This window comes from Ictalurus punctatus, chromosome 29, assembly GCF_001660625.3.
Source record: "Ictalurus punctatus breed USDA103 chromosome 29, Coco_2.0, whole genome shotgun sequence".
In the NCBI taxonomy this organism is placed as follows: domain Eukaryota; kingdom Metazoa; phylum Chordata; class Actinopteri; order Siluriformes; family Ictaluridae; genus Ictalurus; species Ictalurus punctatus.
The window spans coordinates 4,283,581-4,305,957 of NC_030444.2; the positions used below are offsets into that span (position 1 = coordinate 4,283,581).

Consider the following 22,377-nt stretch of genomic DNA (forward strand, 5'->3'; position numbering starts at 1 on the left):
ACGTCGGGTTGCTCGTTAATAAACGGAAATGCACCCGCTGGTAAATTCGCTGTGGCGTTAAAGTAATAAGACACTTTCAGAAGGAAAATAACCCGCTTCAAGGCGTTGTGGTGGGCGGTTTTCCGTTCTTATACTTCTCGTATTAACCGATTTGACCTGGAATTAACGTTAAACTGAATCTAAGGCCAATTTGATAGAATTCCAAGCTTATCTATTTCTCAAAAAAATAGCCCAAATATGACTGTACACATTTAAATAATCAGATTAATTATATGAACAGTCGGATTGTACTCGTTCATGAATAAATGCTGGAGTCTGTGGGATTTATTATTATTATTATTATATACAGTTAAAGGAGTCCATTTATGTACCTTAAATTACTCTGTATAGTATATCATATACTATATTCATGTTCTCAGGTGAAGGATATATAGGAAAGTTATAAAAGATGTACATTTATACAGTATATTTATAGATAGATAGTTTATTGGAAGCCAAATTTCTAAGAATTTCTCATTTCTAGTCGTTTTGTGAAGGAATACGAGTAACATTATTATTATTTTTATTATTTTTTTGTGGTGGGGGACAAAGAAGAAATGCTAAATGCTAAAGCAGAGACGCTGGGCTCACGAGCCAAAAGTGTTGAAATGCTAAGCTAATCACAGAGAAGCCCAGCCACTCAAATACAACCGACTACACCCGGATTAACAATACTACAAATATAAATAAATAAACAAATTTAAAAATAAAATAAAATAAATTAAAATTTAAAAAAAAAGGAGGTGGGGGGAGGGGGGGGGGTCAGCTGTGAAACTATTCGGCGCTCATTAAGTCTTCCGTTAACGGTTCAAATCGCTTGTTAGCATATTCCCAAAGCACTAGCATCTCATCTCATCTCCTACCTGACCCACATCAGTCTCGCGCTCGCATCCCTCTCGGTACACAGATAACCGGCGGCATTAAAAATCCTGCAGCGGCTCCTTTTTGTGCTCGTCGACGTCGTTACTTTTCACGAGGCTTTAGCGCTTTTTTCTCTCTCTCGCTTTCTTTTTTCCTTTTGTTTTGTTTGAATAAGAGAAAACACCGTGCTCGCGGTGCACCCGATAAACCGCGCGAGCGCCGCTGCCTCTGTTTGCAGAGATGCTGCGCGTGTGCAGCCGAGCGTGCGGACGGGGAGTCTCGCGGACGCGCGCTCTCTCTCTCTTTCTCGCGCGCGCGCGCGCACACACACACACACACACACACACACACACACACAAAAGCCAGGAGATGAATGATGTACTGATCATAACCTGTTCCTATTGGACAGCGTGTAGAGCCCGTATTATTCTATCATCACCACGAGATCAGAAAGAACGTAATGCTCAGGTTGAGGTACGTTTGATATGTTTCACACGGAGCGGCCACTTTATTAGGAACACCTGTACACCTGCTCTGAAGCACTTATCGAATCAGCCAATCGAGTGGCAGAGGTGCACTGCATGAACTCCTGCAGGTATAACCCGAGAGCTTCAGGTAATGTTCATCAGACACATCAGAATGGGGGAGACATGTGATCTCAGACAGGCAGGGGTGAGGAGTTCAGTAAATCTCCTGGTATTTTCCCACACAATGGTCTATAGAGTTTACTTAGAATGATCCATCCATCCATCCATCCATCCATCCATCTTCTATACCGCTTATCCTACCGGGTCGTGGGGAAGCAGGTGTCTTGTGTTCTGAGATGCTTTTCTGCTCACCACGGCTGTAAAGAATGGTTCTTTTGCCTTCCTGTTCATTCTACTCCGACCTCTCTCATCAGTAAGGTGTTTCAGGTGGTCCAGGGTTGGCGTTTCGATTCCCGCCACTGCCCTGTGTGCACAGAGTTTATCTGTTCTCCCCGGGGTTTCATCCAGGTTCTCCGGTTTCCTCCCCCAGTCCAAAGACATGCTTGGTAGGCTGAATGGCATGTCCAAAGTATCTGTAGTGTATGAATGGGTGTGTGAGTGTGTATGTGATTGAGCCCTGCGATGGATTGTCACACCCCTGTGCCCGATGCTCCCTGGGATAGGCTCCAGGTTCCCCACGACCCTGTGTAGGATAAGCGGTACAGAAAATGGATGGATGGATGGATGGATGGATGGTGGTACAACCAGAGCAAACAAGAAATGGACACTGATGCCTGATACATCTTCTGCATGGTCTCGCAAAGACCTCACCAAAACCCACATGTCCCACCCTTTCTTCAACCCTGGCTTGATCATGAGATTTAAATTCATGTAAAGCTGCTTGTTTGTGTCAGTGTTACAGAACCTAAACACTTTGTGAAGCATTAATAGCACTACCTAAGTTTCAATGGTCTTCTGAACAGCAGGGCAGGTAAAATAATAATAATAATAATAATAATAATAATAATAATAATAACAACAACATTAGTAAATGAATTATTTGAAGGATTTCACTGGAACTCAGAGTAATATTTTTTAAATGTCACTATCATTTAGTTGCTGTTAGTAACACTGCGGTTACTGTTTATCACACATATGGAAATGGAGTCCGAGCTCACCACCAACGCTAGCTGCAGCACAGCAACTGGAACAATACACCATGTTGGAAAAAAAAAAAAAAAGAATACAGAACCAACACGTTCAGTCTTGCATGCTCCACACACACATCTTCAGTAGCCTACTTCCCAGAGCGATATGTTAATGAGGCTGCATTAAGCTGCTTTACTTGCAGGAACTCATTCAAGTATACCCAGACCCACACTCTCTATTGTGCGCTCACAAACACACACACACACACACACACACACACACACACACACACACACACACACAAACACAAAAGTGAAGTGCTTCCAGAATTATTTTTTTTTCGTTTGGTGCCCTAGCACACTCACATACACACCTCAGTAAATAAGGCAAGATGGTATATGTGTGTGTGTGTGTGTGTGTGTGTATGTGTGTGTGTGTGTGTGTGTGTGTGGGTGGGTGGGTGTGACACACTCTTAAACGTAATGCCAGGCACAAACACACACTGACACAACATCAAAGAGGTGACATTTAATTAGTCTAACTACATCTGAGCAAGACAGATAGCAAGAGAGAGAGAGAGAGAGAGAGAGAGAGAGAGAGAGAGAGAGAATGTACACTATAAATACACACCACATATTTTTATCTGCATTTATCTGAATTTGAATCCATGTGATTAGAGATTAGAATTCGAAAACAGCTTCACGGTCAGCACAAACTGCAAAAGTGTTTAATAAGTGTGTCAAGGCTTACACATGGTCCATAAAGCTCATTATTATCATTACACTTTCATGAGATGTTTGCATATAATCCTTTACAGTTTAGTGCAAACCACCAATGTGGTTTCTGAAGGATAGCTAGCGTGAGTAATCATCCATCAGAACACAGACTTCACAATCAGTACATTTACACGGACGACATAATCCGATGTGAACCCGATTAAGACGATACTCTGCTTAAGAGACTAGCATGTAAACAGAGATTACTGATGACCTTAATCCGATTAAAGTCATACTCGAAGTAAACACAGACCGAATGAAGACGTGTGGAGTATTCCTGTTTTAGTCTCATTACAGACACGTACACACCTTAATCACACTATTAACGTCGTGTGGGAGTTTTCACCGCATTGTGCGACAGGACACGATCACACACGGCAGCGCTCCACCGTTTGACGGCAAACAAGAGAGCACGGCTGCGTCCCAAACCGCGTACTTGCCTACTATATAGTAGGCGAAATACATGTATCTCAGCTACTATACAGTAGGTAAGTACGCTGTTTGGGACGCAGCCCACGGCTTCAAGCAGTCGTCTATTTGCAGGTACCTCATGAAAAATAATTAACTGCACTTGAAGCTTTCGTAAAATTAAAAATGAAACACTCAAAACTGTATACGGTGCCATAACGAAGACCAACTGTATGTCGATACGTGAAATTCTGGAGGGACGTCGGACGACGTGGCGCGGTGACGTAATGGCGTGTGACGTTAATCCGTCTATGTTCTATAACATGTACAACAGGAATATGAAAGGAGTATTCTAAAAGTGACTCATGTAAACACTTTAATCACAATATTGTCTTATTCAGAATAAGGTCAATAATTAGATTACTGCTGTCCAGGTAAACGTAGTTCGTGGCTGCACCAACTTATGTGGCACTACTGATTTCAAGTTCCTCTTACAAAATGCTTTTCTGTATTTTCAAAAATAGAAAACATTGCATTTTAATCCATATGTCATTTGCAGTATTTGGTAGTTTATTAATGTGGTCTGTATTATATAGTGTGGATTTTTTTTTTTAAAGTCTACACACCCCTGTTAAAATGGCATGTTTGGGTGAAACCAAGATAAATCATCTCAGAACCTTTTCTACCATTATTGTGAAATTTTCAACTATTAATTAAAGTTAAAATCATAAGAATCTTTGGGGGGGGGGGGGGGGGGGGTTGAAAAATATACAATACCCAGCTTGCATATGTTTGCACACCCTTTTATAAGTGGGAATGTGGCAGTGTTCAGAATCAACCAATCACATTCAAACTCATGTTGAAAACGAATTAGTATACACCTGCCATCAATTAAAGTGACTGATTAACCCCAATTATACCACGGCGCTGGTGAATTCTCGATTCTGATTGGCTGACAGACGTTCTAAGGCGTGCAATAATTTTTCAGTAAACGCACAGCTAAAGTAGTTCCAGTCAGGTCTCGACCGCATTACGGTTCCAGATCACTTCGCCGAGTTAACTGAACTAACGGAAAAGTTAGGCTGCTGTCCAGCACGGCACACACAGCTAACAACAAACAAAATGACAGAAAATTTTGATTTTCCAGAAATGTGTAAGGAATAATTGACGACGGGCCGTTGAATTATGCGAAAAAATAACGCGCACTCGAGGTGGTAATGCGGCCACGTGGCGGAGCGGACGCCTCAGCCATTGATATGCAGTTATTGGAGCGACAGAAAGAAAAAAGAAACAGAGCGCGAGAGAGCATGTGAGATAATCCGGTTAACGAGTATCAATATTTATTTATTTATTCGTTATATTTTCCGCCATAAAAAATGAAAAACCCTGTGAACAAGTAGGCTTACCGATCTTTATTTATTTGTTCGATTTTTATATGATCGGCATGAAACGAAAAAATCAAATTGTGAACACTCACTCTCTCACTCTCTCACTCTCTCCCCAATAACACATATCAATGGCTCAAGCCTTTCATAGGTTACTAGCGCTAAAATGGCGTTTTGGAATTAGCAACGGAGGCTTGAGATGGGACGCGTGATAAATTAGTTCCACACACGAGAGCGTTTTAAGGACAAAAACCTGACAAATATCTTGAAATAAAACATCTGAACAACGTCTTGAGGTGTGGTATCTGTGGTATGAGCGGAATAATTGACTCCCCGGGTGGTAATACCTTCTCGGGTGTGCATAATTTTCTAATAAATTAACGGACCGGAGTCAATTATTCCTTACATACAGTACAGATATTCCTATAGGGAGTTCCTGACGTCTTCTTGGTAACATCCAACTCGAAAAGCCATGGGCCACAAAGAGTTTACAAAGCAGGTACGGGATCTCACTGAAAAATATCAATCAGGAGAGGGTCCAAGGCATTGGATATACCCTGGAACACTGTAAAGACAATAATCAACAAGTGGAGAAAATATCCCTCTAAAATTGATGAGAAGATCAGGAGAAAACTGGTCAGGGAGGCTGCCGAGAGGCCTACAGCAATATTAAAAGAATTGCAGCAATTTCTGGCAAGTACTGGTTGCTCCCTGCATGTGAAAATCTCCTGAATTCTTCATATTTCTGGGCTACGGGGTAGGGTGTAAGGACTACGGGGTAATCGGAATCCTTTTTTAACCAAAAAAATACATCCAGTCTCTCAAAACCGTGTGGAATAATGTGTTACAGTCTGATGAGACCAAAGTTGAACTTTTTGGCCATAATACCAAAAGATATTTTAGGCACAAAAAACCCCCCCCAGCACATCACCAAAAGAAAACCGTCCCCATGGTGAAACACGGTGGTGGCAGCATCATACTTTGGGGCTATTTTTTTCTTCAGCTGGAACTGGGGCTTTAATCACGGTGGATGGAATAATAAATGGATCCAAATACCAGTCAATTTTGACACAAAACCTTAAGGATTTTGCAGTAAAAAATTAAGATGAAGAGGAATTTCATCTTTCAGCATCGCAACGACCCGAAATGAACTTCCAGATCAACAAAGCTTCATCAAAACAAATTCAAGGTTTTGGAATGGGCCAGAAAGAGTCCAGACCTAAATCCAATCAAAAATCTGTGGACCTGAAGAGGGCTGTGGACACGAGACACCCAGCCAGTTGGAGCTGGAATGCTTCTGCAAGGAAGAATGGCAAAATAATGCTAAGTCAAGATGAGCCAAACTGACTGACTCTTACCCAACATTTTCATTTTATTCTCCTAAAATGATTCTTATTGTTTTTCACTTTAATTAATAGGTTAAAATTCCACAATAAAGGTAGAAAGGGTTCTAACATGATTTATCTTTGTTTCCTGCCATTTTAACAGGAATGTCTAGACTTTTTATATCCAGTGTACACTGCAATGTGTTTTTGCCAAACTTCTGGAAGAAGAATGCCAGTTTCTGATGCTAATCTCTGTCTGCAAGCTCTTTTTTAAATGTCATTCCCATATTATACAAAATGACAGTGTGGTGCTGGAAAGTTAGAATTTTCTACATTTCTGCAGAATTTTATCCCGTTCCTCAGTACAGAACAGCTTCAGCTCTGGGATGTTGGTGGGTTTCCTCACATGAACTGCTCGCTTCAGGTCCTTCCACAACATTCTATTGGATTAAGGTCAGGACTTTGACTCGGCCGTTCCAAAACATTCACTTTATTTTTTAACTATTTTTTTTCAACCACTTCACCCACTTTATTTCTTTAACTGTTCTTTGGTAGAACGACTCGTGTGTTTAGGATCGTTGTCTTGCTGCATGACCCACTTTCTCTTCAGATTCAGTTCATGAACAGATGTCCTGATATTTTCCTTTACAGTTCGCTGATATTCAGAATGAATTGTTCCATCAATGCTGGAGGCCGTCCTGCCCAGATGCAGCAGAACAGGTCCGAACCATGAAACTACCACCAGCATGTTTCACAGATGGGATAAGGTTCTTATGCTGGAATGCAGTGTTTTCCTTTCTCCAAACATAACACTTCTCTTTTAAACCAAAAAGTTCTATTTTGGTCTCATCCATCCACAAAACATTCTTCAATAGCCTTCTGGCTTGTCCACATGATCTTTAGCAAACTACAGACGAGCAGCAATGTTCTTTTTGAAGAGCAGTGACTTTCTCCTTACAACCCTGCCATGCACATCATTGTTGCTTAGAAGTTACCCAGGGTTCCTCTGTGACCTCATGGACTATTACACGTCTTGCTCTTGGAGTGATCTTTGTTGGTCTTCACTCCTGTGAGGGTAACAACGGTCTTGAATTTCCTCCATTTGTACACAATCTATCTGAGTGTACATTGGTGGAGTCCAAACCCTTTAGAGATGGTTCTGTAACCTTTTCCAGCCTGATGAGCATCAACAACTCTTTTTCTGAGCTCCTCAGAAATCTTCTTTGTTCGTGCCATGATACACTTCCACTTTCATGAGTTGTGACTTTGATAGATCCGTGTTCTTTAAATAAAACAGTGCGCTCACTCACACCTGATCTTCATCCTATTGATTGAAAACACCAGACTCTAATTTCACCTTCAAATTAAACTGCTAATCCTAGAAGTTCACATACTTTTGCCACTCACAGATATGTAACACTGGATCATTTTCCTCAATGAATAAATGACCAAGTACAATATTTTTGTCTTATTTGTTTAATTGGGTTCTCTTTATCTACTTTTAGGAATGTAGAAAATTCTAAAGGGTTCACAAACTTTCAAGCACCGCTGTATAGTATACAATTGATAAACTGAGTCAATTTTTTAAAAAAAAGTATATAATACAGCCAATGTCCAGGAATGTAAAGTGATTACTCGGAGACAGCACCTAGGAAATGATCTGTGAGCCTGAACCTCTTAGACTTAGCCCCAAATCAATTCTTGTTGGTTTATGGCCAGTTCATGGAAGACGTTTAGGCAGAAATGCCACGTCTCTGTGTTAAAGGGTTAAAGGGTTGTTAAATGCTTAATCTATTTATCACTCTGAGTTATCAAGATGTGAAGTGATTCACATCCACTCTCCCTCCCTCCCTCCCTCTCTCTCTCATTCTCTCTCTCTCTCCTCTCTCTCCTCTCTGGTAATTTGATATGCACAGGAGAGAGAAACTCCAGACATATGCCTTCCTCCAACACACACACACACACACACACACACCAGCCTTTGTCATGTTCCTGATCAGACTCTATAAGAACAAAAGGCTTCCAGCAACAGACATCATCCATTAACTCTCTCAAACAAACACACACATATACACACAAAAATGTATTTTTAGCCACAACAATGCATGTGCACATTTACACCATGTGCTGTGGAGCTTTTTTTTTTTTTTTCCAGAGCAGAACCATTTTTAGAAACCTGCAGGTGTTGACGCAAGATCACGCTGGTGTTCAGCTCGGAGTGTACAGTATATCCTTTTGGGTGGAGTAGAGTTTTTCCTAGAACTCATTCTAACAATTATAGTCCATTACGCAAGTTAAAATAGCACACATATAGGTGATAAAACAAGATCAAACATAAATCTTAACAAACATGATACAAGTAATAGCACAAATAGCGTCCTAACTGCTAACTGATTAATTGTTCGTACAATATAGCACTCTATGTGAATCTAAAAAAAACACACTTTATTATGACGTGTGATCAGAGAAGACCGTCAGACACAGCACTTGGAGGGGGAGCGTTAACCTTGGGAAATCTAAAGAACTCTCATGGCATTCAGGTAGCGGCAGCACAGACTTCCTGGGGTGGTACACTTCTAAATAAGGTCAGTGAAGAGGATGTGTGGCACATCGCAGTAGGGGCAGCCCATCTGTATGCTAAACTGATGATGTCCACCACCCAGTGTTCTAACCTCTGCCTAGACCCTAGTCTTACCCTGATAGCAAACCAACAGCTGGTCTGGAGATCAGCTGGCTGCCATCCGCTTCGAATTACACCACAAGGCACGCACCAGGCACAGCAAGAAACATTCTGCAGGCTCACTGAAGGCTGCAGAGGTAATAGATCTTAGACAAACGGACATGGATTCAACTCCAAGGTAACTCCAGAGTCATCTGACCACCACTACAATACAGTACATACAAGCTTATCACCAGAACATGTAAATCTCTAAGATTAAAGTAATAGCTAGCAGCAGGGCGATTTTTAAAGACATATACTTTGAGGTATAGGCTCATAAGCAGGCTCTTTAATGGACTCCGGCACAAGAGGGAGGTCTCACAGGGACTGAGGTGGATTCAGGTGCCTTGCCCTTTTTAGAAAGCAGTAATAAGCCTACGGGACCCTAGAGAGCTACTGTCCACGGTGATGTGTTGCATTAAAATGGCTACATACACCTTTAGGGTAGACTTACTGCCATGTATCAAGCCTTGGAGAGGTCAAAACACCATCTGCAGATCAATTTCTACTTAAGGGCACACATGGCCCGGGTATAATGGGCTCTTGTGTTCAGAAGTGTTCTCTGGACTTTTAGATTACAGTTGGAAAATTAGACCCACACAAAACACAGGAGCCCTGGATAAGGGTGCCAAATCTCTCCATCCATCTGAGACAGCAAATCTGCTCAAGGTGGAAGTTGTCAAGGTGTCCTGACACCCAGTGAAAGCAGCAGTGGCAACCAAGGCCTTGCCAGCCGTCTTAACCAAAAGGGCACCCGGTGTCCTAGTTGCTAAATCCTGCACAGAGCCTGAAGAATCAGACAGAAGAGGAAAAACTTTATTTAAAAACTGTGGACTCCTCTCCCAGGCTGTCCAGTTCTACCAGGGAAAACCACAAATAATGCTTTGAGTTAACAATGTGTTGGCTTGACAAGGGTGAAGCGGCCCACCTGCACCTTGCATTGAGTCACCCACACATAATGTATATAAACCAAGACATCCAAGATTTACCCAATATCTTTGTCAATCAAGTGTCATTCAGCATCGTTACAGGTGGATCAAGATCTGCTAATTGGAGGGACTGCTCCAGTATATATATATATATGCTCCCAAACAAAGAGCTGTAAATAAACAGGAATCCAGCAAAAGGGGGTGAAAAAAAAAGCAGACTCAGCAATTAAGAGTGTGTGGATATGTCAACGTGTCAAGGGTTAGTCACCAATTCACAAAAGTGACATTAGAAGTTTGAAAATGGCACAGAAGCACCTACGCCATCCCCAAATCGCCATCCCCACACCTTACTCTAGTAAACCAGGGACGTTCTCATACTGAAACATATCGGTTCTTATATTTAATAATGCCATAACACATGACTTGTCACATGTTCAATACTAATAAGGTCTTCCTGTTTTGCTCTCATGAATTATATTAAGGCTGCGGTTACAGAAACAACATGTTTTAGATAGTTCACGATGGCTTTAAAGCAGATGTTTAGTGAATACTTCATTTAAAATAAGTTACAAATGTACCGTACATGCTATCCCGTTTTGATTAATCCGGTAATGTTATGTGAGTGTCCGTAATTCCAGCAGGGAATTCCAGTCCTCAGCATGTCTAACTAAATAAAATCTCAGCTTCAACATGCGCATCCTGTAAAATACCATTGCACTTCCTGTCATTTATCTTTACGTTGCATTATTTTTGCATCTACTACCATGCTTTATAATAATTATATTTAAAAATATATAAATATAATAAAATATATAATAGGAATAACACATTTCTCATATATTATATTGTTTATTGTAAGAGTTTAGGATCTAAATTCGCAATTCATTTAAATAATTTTTTGGTTTCTCTTTTAGGATTTGTTTATTATTATTATTATTATTATTATTATTATTGTATATTTTAACTTACGCAAGGGAAAGTTTTTTCCCCCATTTGCAATAAAAGGGCAAAGCAGAGAACAAAAAAGGGAATGCTTGGGGAAGCAGTCTTCAACTCTTACCTTTTTCATGCTGTGTCAGTGAACTACAGGATCTGAGAGGGAACAAAAAGAGCAAGTATTATTAGTAAGTTTCTTTAAAAAAAAAAGAAAAAAAAAAGGAGTGAATGATTAAAAAAAAAATATGACTGTGTTAAAGCATTTATGACCAATAGAGGGCAGCAGTGCTTTGAGTAAATCTGGATATTATTTAATATGTTATAGCTAGTCAAATAAAACTGTAAGCGAACTTGCAAACACTTTCATTGAACTGAGTCCTTGATGGGTTGGTGCTGGGGCCGAATGTCAAGGAACCCTAGCTTTTATCTAGCTTATAGAAGCACAGGTACATACACAGCTAGAATGGTATTTCACCTCTCCAGGGCAGTAAGAATCACCTATATGGTAAATGGTAAATGGCACACTTCTATAGCGCTTTTATCCAAAGCACTTTACACTGTGTCTCATTCACCCATTCACACACACACACTCACACACCAATGGTAGCAGAGCTGCCATGCAAGGCGCTAACTTGCCATCGGGAGCAACTTGGGGTTCAGTGTCTTGCCCAAGGACACTTCGGCATATGGAGTCATGTGGGCCGAGAATCAAACCGCCAACCATACGATTAGTGTACAACCCGCTCTTGCAAGGTCATGAGGAACCAATGCTATGCTGAAAGGTGTTCAGAGATGACTGCTGCACTCACGTCATTGGGAGTCATGTTAACATTATATAACCTGGATCAAGTGCAAGGTGCCGCCCAGATAGCAGTAGTGCACTGTTCATGGAGTGGCATGTCTCTCGGTGATGGTCATGACGTTGAAACACTCCTCCTAATGTGGCGTGTCCCGGTGGGGTTGGGTGTCCAAACTCTCGGGGATTGTGGTGAATGGAGGCACCTTGCCCCTTTCAGAAAGGTCGTAGCAAGATTATGAGCCCCCCGAGAGAAGCTATTCATGGTGCTGTAACACACTGCAATGGCTAAATGGCTGCCATATACACCTTTATTGTAAATAGGGACTTTGTACTGTCCAACAATCCCTGAAGAAAATTCATATTTTGGGAATTCGGCAGGGCATCGGATCCAATCAATGAGGTGCATGCCATTCCTTGAACACCTTCCACCCAAGATCATATGAGGCCAGTAAACTAGGGCTCTTATCTTCACAGGTTAACTTTACTCATGTTGGGGCCTTAAGGGAGTCCAGCAAATGGAGGACACTTGCCCCTTTCGCAGATAGCATCCGCATGTGGGCCACTTCTGGCAGTGATGCGGCACTGCTGGCCTTCTTTTGGCCTGGACAAAATGGATATGAGCCTGAATTGGCCCACATGTAAAATAGCAAATATGGCCCAAATATCACAAAATAAATGTGGGCCACCTTTGGCAAAAATGTGGCACATGTGGCATTGCTATGGCTTGCTTGTGGCCCAAATCTGGCAAACAGGAGCGGACCACCATTCCAGTGCCATCCTTCCACGTGGTATGTGGGCCAGATGAAAGTGTCAGGTGTGGGCCAGATCTGGGCCACAGCAATTTGCTATCTGGGTTCAGAAAGACCATAGATGCCATCCATGGTGCTGTAACACACTGCAATGGCTGCTACATACAACTTTAGCAAAAATAGGGACTTGGTACTGTTCAACAATGAATATTTGAGGAATTGGGCAGTGCATTGGATCCAGTCACTGAGGTGCACACCATTCACTGAACACCTTCCAGCCAAGATCATACATGGCTTTTATCTTCACAGGGGTTTCCCGGACTGCTAGACCTTCAGGGGAAAACCTACTAGCAAACCTCAGAGCCAAAAGTATGACTTTGTGGCATAGCTGTTGAATTCTTTGCAGAATGGAAAGAAATCAACAGTAAAGGCAGAAAGCGGTACAGTAGATGAGGAGACTGGTTGTAGGCTGATGGATCAGGATCATGTCCCAGTGTGCTGTCTGGCCGTCTTTATGACTGTGTGTCATGACACTGTCTGTAAGGTGTAAGGCCAGATGGACCGCTCTCATTTCTAGTTGTTTGATACGTTCTGATCTCACACCAGGAGGACATAAGTCCCCTGTGCCCCAGTGGCACCTTACTACCCCCAGCCAGTGAAGAGGCATCCATGGTGACTAGCTCTCCAATGGGGCACCACATGCAAGTGGACCTTTCATTGGGAAGGCCTTCTGTCTAGAGTCTGTAACCCTCTCAGTGAAGCAAGGACGCATCTCTGTCAGTGCTATTGTAGGTCCGACTGCAGGTTGATAACCCACTTCTAACAGTCTCTTAGTTTCAGCAGGCAACGGAAGGACGATTCATGTCTGCCACGGATACTCAAATACAGTGTCATACGTCATATTAAGGTGGCAGGTCTCGGCTTGCGTCTGTACCCGCACAAGAAGGTATCCAGGTGATTCTCACTGCACCCCTTGTGCTGTATTAATGCATTTTAGGTTTTGTGTTTGCAGCGTGTAAATGTAGCCTCGCGGGTGGTCCAATTTATACCGTAACTTAGTTGTAAAGGGATATTAAATTCACTTTCCCAGGTCTTGCAGGTAAGGTCACAGTTTACAAACTTGTTTTCTGAAAGTATACCCGTATTTTAAGCTACTTATTAAAACTCGAAATGAAGCTTTCGTCTTTTGTCATCGTTACTGTTATGCCTATTTCAGATTTTCTTCTCACGTTGTGCTACGTACTGGTACATCAACATGATTATGGAGTAAAGTAAAAAGTGTTTGTTAGTCATCTTCTCAAAACAGGAGCACTGAACAGTGGACTGAAGCAGATGAGGTAAACGTATATTTTTAGCATACTACGTCGTCTGACTGCCAGAAAGAGTAGGATGCGTCTCTGAGTAGCCTTCAATAATGTATCAGCGTATGCTCTAAAAACCCTCTCCCGCTATCTCCGAGACATCTTTATGAGCCTACACAGTCACACTCAAGCATATAGACACCCTGAGAGATTTTGTGTGCGATACAATATTTCGCATGCTCAGAATAGAAAGAACTTTCCACGCAGAAAGTTTGTCTCCAAGAATAAGAGAGGGTTTGTGGACTTGTGTGTGGACTTGTGTGCAAAGCAAACATAAACGCAGTATAAATGTGTGTGTCTGCTCTGCTTACCTGTGCTAAATTGAGAGTAAGCACATGCTGCCTCATGCCGGGCGAATGAAAGACAGACTCCACTGGATTCTCCTGAAAGATTAATAGCATCTTAAACACACACAGAACCTCAATGAGGCAAGTTCAAGTGGACAAATGCTAATTATAATTAATCAATATAGTGTTAAATGAACCTGGAATTTTCTACCTTTTCACTTTTCAACACAGGATTTAGCTTTTTTTCATTTCATTTATTTAATGTTAATGAATATTATGAGTTACCATTGAAAACGCAGCAATGAGCCATTTCCTCTAGGAATGCCTGAATACCATCATATGGTTCGTTTCATTAATCTACATCATTATACCTCTAATGAAGTTTGTCAACCACTAAAGGCCTGAGAGACTGACTCAAACTGATTCAATACCTCAGAAGCAGAACGTGACCAGAAGGATCTGATACAGTTTTCTTTCCAGGTTACACAGCATGAGTAACCTCCCTTATTCTACCCAATATGTGGCACACTAGCTAGTTAACAAGCTAGCTATGTAGAATATTAGCTAGTTAGATAGTTACTTAGCAAGCTGATATAACTGTGCATAGCCTAAAGGAATCAGACTGAACAAATCTAAAAACAAAACAAAAAAAATTACTTGTTTGCTGGCTAACTGGAACACTAGCTAATGAACAAGCTAGCTATTTAGAATGTTAGCTGGTTGGTTAAATAGCAAGCTGACATACAGTAACTGTACATAGTTTAAAGGAATCAGACCGAACAAATCTCTAAGGAAATTGTGTGTTTTCTAACTAACTGGCACTCTAACTAGTTGACAGGCTAGCTATTTAAAATGTTAGCTAGTTTGATAGTTACTTAGCAAGCTGTACATAGGTTAAAGAAATCACACTGAACTGGTTAACTGTTTCAGTGTTAGCAAGAGCTCCCCCCCCCCCTAGCGACGTTTAACTTCATATGAATTGGAAATTCAAGTAACAGAAACAGCAAACATTCTACTCAGAGCTCCAGAATGTAGCTGCAATGTAGCTATAGGACACTTTTATGCTCGTAAACTTAGATAGACGCTGCACCGGCCACTGGACCGTACATCAACGTCGCCGCCATATTGGACCAGGCGACTTGCCACAATTCTCAGCCGGCTACTAGAAGAAAGACCCCTGACTCGTGTGCAGCTTGGGGCTGTACCAACCGTCGCACAATCCAAATCAGATCTCGGGGAATTACCTTTCGCAGGTAAGACTGGACAGTTGTTTCTGGTTGGCTTTGGTCTTTATAACATTATTGGCCACCAGAGTCAGACTATTAATTGTTAGCGATAATGCTAGTTAGCTATAGAAGATTAGACTTTATGAGAAATCATATAAAGATTATATTTCTTATAGCCTCAGCATATGTTATAGTTTATATTATAAACTAAATTCTCTATAATCGAGATTCATATTTCCGTTTTTCTTCCAACCGACTTTTGTGACGAGCAACTCCTTTCAGCTGAGAGACTGACACATACTGTGAATCTGACTGTAGTTAGCTGACTGGCTAACTTTATCTCACACTTTGAAGGTTTCCCAAAGAGAACCATTTAAGGAGGCAGTGAGAAGTAGCTTCAGTGATGGTCTATTATTAGTACTCAACCATGCACTATATCTATTTTTCCAGTATTTCAAAGTAAATGGGTTGTTCTGACCTGGAGCACAAAAAAAAGAAGCTAAAATGACGGGTTTTAAGACAGAAAAGGCCCTTTCCACAATGAAAACACTTTATTAACATTCACATTAATGTATTACATTAGGGACGTCTACACAATTATTACCCTAGAAAAATAAGACAATTATATCCTTGACAAGCGTAAGTTTTCACATTTCCTTACAACAGTGAATCATTTTCCAAGTCTTAACTATCAAGATATTAAGTATCTCTGGAGATGGAACTTTGTTGTACGCCACGTAGATCATAAACCATCGAAATCGGTTGAGAAATGTAAACGTTATTGCACTTTGTATCCAGAAAAACTGCAGCTGGCCAGTTTACTTGTATTTGTCTAAAGGGCGGGCTTGTCCGGACCAATCTGGCGCACACGTCGACGTATCGCAGCAACATCCCAAAGCGGTCAATGAGGCATTATGCCGAGTTGTGCAGAGACTCGTATCGGCTAGATAGAGATCGGCAGTATTAGCATGAAATTGAATGCTCTGGAATTCTTCGTATACAGATTATGAGTGTCTCAATGGTGCAACTATCAGTGGCAGTCTAACAGCATTGTGGGTAATTTAGGAAACAGCCAAAGTGAAAATAGACCAATTTGTCAATCATTTTTCCTTTAAATGTCTGACTATATGAGATCCCTTAGTCCTTTTTAACAGTATGTATGTATGGACTCCAAGAAATAATTAGATGCAGACATAGAGCCAGAGGCAAAGCTATAGGGCAAACAAAACCAAGCAATTTCTGGGCACCCTCGCTCAGACAGAGTAACCAGGGAATGGATGTCAAGTTGAAAAATGTTGTCTGTAAATAAACTTAATTCAGACAGGTTTGCTAGTGCTTGAGCTCACCAACAGGGTCTGTACATTTAAAAGCATATAAACCATATTTATTGCTTTCCATTCCTGACACGGTGGCAATAAAGTCACAGTGTAATGCCCCTAATCAATGTCCCAGTTAAAGGAAACTTATATCTCCCCCAACCTTGTGAACTAGGTCAAGAATCTGGATTTACCAAATAGCACAGCTTGCACACACACTCACCGTCCATTTTATTAGGAACACCTGTACAACTGCACAGTCCTGCAGTTATCTACTCAGCCGATCATGAAGGTCGTTAGCTTCGTTTACTGTTCACATCAAACATCAGAATGAAGAAGAATCTTTGTAACTTTAAGCATGGCATGGACGTCGGTGCCAGATGGCTCGTTTGAATATTTCAGAAACTGCTATTCTGATCTCTTGGGATTTTCACCCACAACAGTCTCTAGAGTTTACACAGAGTGGTGAAAATGTCAAAAACAACAGCAACAACAAAACACTGAGTGAGTGACAGTTCTGTAGGAACAACACCTTGTTGATATGAGAGGACAGAGGAAAATGACCAGATTGGTTCAAGATTCCAGGAATTATATAGTAACTCATTCTTTACAACCACGGTGAGCAGAAACGCATCTCAAAACATCCAAACATATGGTTTATGGGCAATAACGGCAGAAGACCACATTGGGTTCCACTCCATGTCTGCCTAGACCAGGAATCTTCTGCTTTCATGGGCACAGGCTCACCCAAACTGGAGAGTTGAAGGTCATCTGTTTTTTTTCCCCAGTCTTCAACTGTCCAGTTTGGGTGAGTCTGTGCTCATGACGGCCTCACATTCCTGTTCGTGGCTGACAGGAGCGGAACATGATGAATCTTCCGCTGTTGTAGCCCATCCACCTCAAGATCTGATATGTTGTGCATCTGGAGGTGTTTTTCTCCTCAGCAAGGTTGTAAAGAGTGCTTATATTTTTGTCAAATAAGTTTTATTGGAAAACAAAAGTTCTAAAGAAGGATTAGCAATCTTACACATCCTAAACCATCCAGGTATATACCTGATATACTATACCAGACCTGTTTACATTGAATTGAGAAGGTATGGTCCATAGGGCTTCTATCAAGATAACAGATAAAAGGATGCCAGATTTTGTCAACCTGCTCAAATTCACCCTTCAGACGGTATCTAATTCCTTCCGAGTGTAAAGTACAAATCAACTCTCCGAGCCAGAACTTGACTGTACGAGCCTCCTTTATCTTCCAGAACAACAGGAGTATCTTCTTGGCTGTAATTAAACTGTATGCAGCAATTTGTGCTGTGCACCTGATAATGGTTGCATATGATCAGAGTGCCGGGTCCGGTTGGATCTGCACCCGAAATATTTCTGAAAGCACATCAAAAATTCCATTCCAGTAACTCTATATCTTGGAGCAATAGATAAAACTATGGGACAAATCAGCATCTACTGAGCTGCACTTATCACAAAGAGGTGAGACATTTAAAAAAATTCTATCCAGTTTCTTTTTTGAATAATTGTAGTCTGTGAATAACCTTATACTGAATAAGGCACTGTCTAGAATTGATATTCATTAATATCCTATATTCATTAATATTCTATATAATATCCTATCCTAATAACTATTCCGCCAAGTTTCCTCAGAAATTTCCATTCTATTCATAGTTCTTTCTCCCATTCCTCCTTAAGTAATATTGTAGAGGGAGCGTTAAAAGATTGCAGCAAGTCATAAATGATTGCGAATGCATTTTTTACTTCCTTTACACTGATCAAGACACTTATCGATAATTGAAGGTGATGCATTAGGGACTCAGTGATTGGACTCCTGATTGGAAGGTCATGAGTTCAAATCCCAGCCCTACCAACCTGCCACTGCTGGGCCCTTGAGCAAGGCCCTTAACCATCAACTGCTCAGTTGTATGAAAGGGGGTCTGGCAAATGCTGTAAATGTAAATGTAAATTATAATGTATGAGCACATATATAATTCCTAATCTGCAGAAATCTAAAAAAGTGATTCTAGGGAAGTTTAAATTTCAGTTGGCTCTGGGTTACTGATCGGAAGGTCGGGGGTTCAAGCCCCGGCGCTGCCAAGCTGCCACTGTTGGGCCCTTGAGCAAGGCCCTTAACCCTCTCTGCTCCAGGGACGCTGTATCATGTCTGACCCTGCGCTCTGACCCCAAACTCCTTACATGCTGGGGTATGCTAAGAAAAGAACTTCACTGTGCTGTAATGTACATGTGATCAATATAGACTCATTAAAGGATTCCAGAACCCCATCAATGCAAAGGTCCCCTACAGTACGTACACGCATTTCTTCCCATTGCGTAAAAGTCCCATCCAACCTTGATGGTGTAAATGATGGATTCCTAGCAATAGGAGTTATAAATGAAAGAGACCTAGGGTTGTGAAAGTGCTTATTTGAGTTACTATAGACTTCCTGCCTGCTCAGACCAATCTCATTGGTCCATTCTCCTCAGATCTCTCTCATCAGCAAGGTGTTTGAGCCTGCAGACCCACCATGGGATGTTTTTTGATTTTCGCACCATTCTGTGTCAACTGTTGCGTGTGAAAATCCCTGTAGATCGGCCGTTTCTGAAACACTCAAACCATGCAGCCATGTGATTTTATGCGTTGCACTGCTGCCTCTTCACTGAATGATTGGATAACTGCATAAATGTGTAGCTACAGGCGTTCCTATTAAAGTGACTGGTGAGTGCATGTTCAAAAGAAAGCTCACTGGTTATTAGCTAATGTCAGCGTGGAGATTGGAATGCAGGAAGACCAGAGAATATGTTACTCGTGAGTCTCGTAGCTGGTCTAGACTCTCATCAGTGCCTGTTCTGTACCCTAAAATCTCCATGCACCAAACAAGGAAGAGCAAGCAACAGATAATAATATTGAGCTCAGAATAACCCAAAGAAATGATTGAAACCTGAACACTCCGGTATATAACCAGGGATGACTGCTAGGCTGTAAATGGGCTAGCAGGGTTAAAATGAATAACTGTATTATCATAGATTTCTCGTATACAAAGTGAGTAAGGAAAGTTTGAGTGTTCTCCTTGAGTCAGAATGGCTCTTGCAGTGCAATAATGTCACCATCCTGACACGCAGAATCTATTATGTATGCACGGCTCGCCATATTCCAAACCCACACCTCACTCCGCGCTCCATTTCCTTCTCTATACAGTTAAGGAGACGGATACTGTGTATAATTCAGACACGAGTATGGCTATTATAATACTGCTTAAAAAAAGGAAAAAATCCACGCTGAACAACTTGCACATTGATCTTTAGAATTAAGATTAAGAGATTTATTACTTCTTTCACTGACTTGTTGGTCAGGTTTCACTTCAGATTCCTTCCTTACCCACAATGCTCTTCGAATCTGTGATGGTAGTGGTTCCTCGCTTTATCTCTGACTAAAGAGAGTGACGCAGCGGTACTTTAATCTTTTAGTAAAACCGATCAGCTACTTCGACTTCAACTTTCATGCGAATACCATCAACACCAACGCGCTGGTCATCTCCTAGTTCACCCACTAGCTGAGCTGACTCTGTGGTGCGCCCTATAGCTGCGTTATATAGCATTCTTAAACCTGCTCGACTGCTACGATGCTGGATTTGTCATTAATATGGGATTGAACATGACAGGAAAGTGGTGAGGGAGAAAAGTAGCTCTTGCCCTTTTGTTTGGAGGAGCTAGCAGAGAAAGCTGGGTGTTTTCCTTTATGTTTGAGATCACTGACGCTCCAATTGAATACCATTGTAAGACTTGTACATCATCAACCAACACAGCACCAGAACCCCTAAGCACATCGCACATATTTCCATAGAGTAAGTTTCGAGGTGGATATACATACTTATACTGGATATCGGGTGTCTGTTTTAGTTTTTTAAAAAAATCATTCCTTGCTGTTGTGTACTCTTTTGCAAAAACGGGTCCATCAAGGGGTACTTTGGTATAAGGTATAAGCCTTCTCAGCATCCTAGAAGGGTTCTACTTGAGAGACTTTCTGATTAAAAAAATAAACACGCTACAAAAAACGCAGGAGGACAACTGGAAAAAAATACTAAAACAACAACAATAACAATAAGAACAACAAAAAATGTTATTTGCTCAGGCTTGTTTTTTTTGGGGGGGTTGGAAATACCTGTGTTTTGATTCAAAGATGGTGACTAGTCACTTCAGGGTATTTTAAATCCAGGAAAAGGAAATTTGTGTGTGTGTGTGTGTGTGTGAGAGAGAGAGAGAGAGAGAGAGAGAGAGAGAGAGTTTTAGTGGATAGAAGAAGATTTATATGACTCGTGCATTATGTGTTTGTGTGTGTGTGTGTGTTGCTTCACTAAATGAACCCGTGCCTTCCTTGATTTTTACTGAATGTCCAATCCGAGAGTATAAATGATGTGTAATAAGCTTGACACACAGTTCTGTATGTATTGTACGTATGGACTGTGGTTAATATACATTTGCCAAATAAAGTCTAATTCCCACTGGAGTCTCATTGCTTTGCATACCCACTAGTTTGTTCTGTTTGGCTCTTCGGATTATGCATGCCTTTAATGTGTTAATGTTTTTCACATATGCAGTTTCATATATTTCAAGTCAAATGACAAATTACAAAAAAAACAAAACAAAAAACAAAAAACTATAAATAATAAATTTATAAAACTATAAATAATCATAGTTATATAAGGCTGTGAACATTTGCCATGCATGTAGTGATTGTGAAGGTTTGCAAGACCAGAACCGAGATTGAAAGAGCGACTGAGACTGAAGGACACAAAACAATTAAGTGTGTGCATGGGTGTGTGTGTGTGTGTGCGTGTGCGTGAGAGACAGTGAGACTAAGATTTACTTGAATGCAGTGTTTTATTGATCTCAATGGACATCAGACTGAGAGACATATTAAAATGTCCATATAGAGACCTTGAGACGACCGCATGGGAACAAATGGAAGCGAGAGAGAGAGAGAGAGAGAGAGAGAGACAGAAAGAAAGAAAAACATGCAATGGAAACTACATGCACAGGAATATATAATACATATATTTAGATATATATATATACACACACACGCACACACATACAAATATATATATATATATATATATATATATATATATATACACACACACACACACACACACCCAAATTATATATATATATATATATATATATATATATATGTATGTATATACACACACATTATATATAATATACATTCAGGTATTAGCTTTGTTCAAAAGCAAGGCTCTCATATCTGAATCTTGACTGTTCCTCTATTCAGATCTGGAATAAACATCAAATTATCACCTTGGTGCGTGTGTGCGTGTGTTTGTGTGTGTGTGTGTGTGTGCGTGTGTGTGTGTGTGTGTGTGTGTGTGTCAAGCATTACTTATTTTACATTACTTATCACCTTCCTGTTTCACACCCTGCTCCTCGTTAACGTTCTCCACTCACACAGTAAAAATACCATCTCTCTCTCACTCACCTCGATGTTCTCCCACAGTGGCGATCTGGAAAAAAAAAGACAGAGAGAGAGAGAGAGAGAGAGAGAGAGAGAGAGAGACAGCAAGGTTATCACACGATCGCATAATTATACAATTACGACTCGGTATATTAATTCTCAATTT

The 22,377-nt window shown here is 41.0% G+C and overlaps 1 protein-coding gene across 6 annotated transcripts in view; it reads right to left on the minus strand.

Annotated features, from left to right (window-relative positions):
* ptprdb (protein tyrosine phosphatase receptor type Db) overlaps positions 1 to 22,377 on the minus strand; it is an 86,570-nt gene that overhangs the window by 59,933 nt on the left and 4,260 nt on the right. For 5 of the 6 annotated variants that reach the window (XM_053677480.1, XM_053677477.1, XM_053677475.1 and 2 more), the window contains exons 2-4: positions 22,236 to 22,260; positions 14,215 to 14,286; positions 11,119 to 11,150 (exon numbers count right to left, since the gene is read on the minus strand). The gene's annotated coding sequence lies outside the window, so the exon portion shown is untranslated. Of the gene's footprint in view, positions 1 to 902; positions 1,194 to 11,118; positions 11,151 to 14,214; positions 14,287 to 22,235; positions 22,261 to 22,377 lie in introns of those variants that run through there. The other variant, XM_053677476.1, reaches the window with a different exon arrangement.